We start from the raw sequence: 1,694 nt of genomic DNA, 5'->3' as shown, positions 1-1,694 counted from the left end.
TCACTACAAATGGAAATAGCGGAAAAATGACGTCAGATGACAAACACCAATCAGAACTCAGAACGCCTCATTCTGCGAGAGCAGCGGGGTTTTCTGTTTTCTGCCATTACGAGTCCTTCACTTAAAAGATTCGATTACGACCGAACACCACTAACTGAGGTAAGAGATGTGACCATAACCCCTGGTTCAAGAAGACAGTCATCTCTCACATAAAATCTTATCGACTAGATCTCCGCTGAGATCAGTGTGATCATGATATATCAACCTGTCCAAGGTGACTGATTTATTCAGCACAGTGTTATGTTCTGGAGTTATGGTTATCTCGCCTGAACAATGTGTTAAGAAAATAGAAACCTGACCTTTGAAGAAATCATCTAATTACAATCAAAACAATCATTTTTATCCTGTTAATTTTATTGTGAACCAAAGTTATATCTAATCATTGGCAGTTCTGGCTTACTTGGTGCCCTAGGCGAGATCCGACGTGGTGCCCCCCTTAACTTCCCAAGCCATGTTTCTGGACTGGCTTGAGTATATGATGAGAGAATTTTCATTTTTGGGTACAACTACACAATTAATATAGGAATGAAGTAAATGTGTATATACTTTAATTCACCAAAATGGCATTCAGCTGATCACAAAGTATAGTCAGGACATTACTGATGTAAAAAACAGCACCACCACTATTTGAAAAAAGTCATTTTTGATAAAATCTAGACAGGCTCCATTTCCAGCAGCCATCACTCCAACACCTTATCCTTGAGTAATCATGCTAAATTGATCATTTGGTACTAGAAAATCACTTGCCATTATATCAAACACAGTTGAAAGCTATTTGGTTCATTAAATGAAGCTTAACATTGTCTTTGTGTTTGTTTTTGAGGTGCCACAGTATGCAATAGACTGGCATGTCTTAAGGGCAATATTAGATCAAAAATGGCAAAAAAGAAACAGCTTTCTCTAGAAACTCATCAGTCAATCATTGTTTTGAGGAATGAAGGCTATACAATGCTTGAAATTGCCAACAAAACTGATGATTTCATTCAAAGGTGTACACTACAGTCTTCAAAGACAAAGAACAACTGGCTCTAACAAGGTCAGATAGAGATGTGGCCAGATGTACAACTAAACAAGAGAAATAATAATAAAAAAAACCAATGTTATTTTGAATAACCATATCAAATAACCATTCACAACATATTCTATAAATAATGTGTAATTCATTCATTTACATGTTATATTTTATTTCAAATAAACTGGAAAGAAAGTTAAGGCATCACCTCCTTTTTAAAAAAAAAAAAAATATTAAATGAGATAGGACATCATCGTATTTGATCAAAAATCAAGAATCTAAAGGAAACAATCTATCTAAATTAATTTATAATATTTCTTTATGCAAATCCCATTTATGTTCACATTCCAGACTTTTATTATTAATTTTAAATGTTACTTTCTCCATTTGGTATATTTCTGAAATCATTTCTCTGCATCTTTGAAAATGTGGCGATAAAGCTGATTCTGAATCTGGTTTAAGCCAATTTTTGTAATCAAAGCTTCTATTTTGATGACCCAAAATAAGGTTTTCTGGATGTATTTCTATTGTGCAGTTAAATATTAAATTAACCTGTCTAATCACTTCATTCCAATAAGTTGTCAATTTAGAGCACTCGTATAGAATTTGACTGTAATGAGCA

This window comes from Myxocyprinus asiaticus, chromosome 3 (genome assembly GCF_019703515.2).
Source record: "Myxocyprinus asiaticus isolate MX2 ecotype Aquarium Trade chromosome 3, UBuf_Myxa_2, whole genome shotgun sequence".
In the NCBI taxonomy this organism is placed as follows: domain Eukaryota; kingdom Metazoa; phylum Chordata; class Actinopteri; order Cypriniformes; family Catostomidae; genus Myxocyprinus; species Myxocyprinus asiaticus.
Note: the sequence above shows the minus strand (reverse complement) of the source record.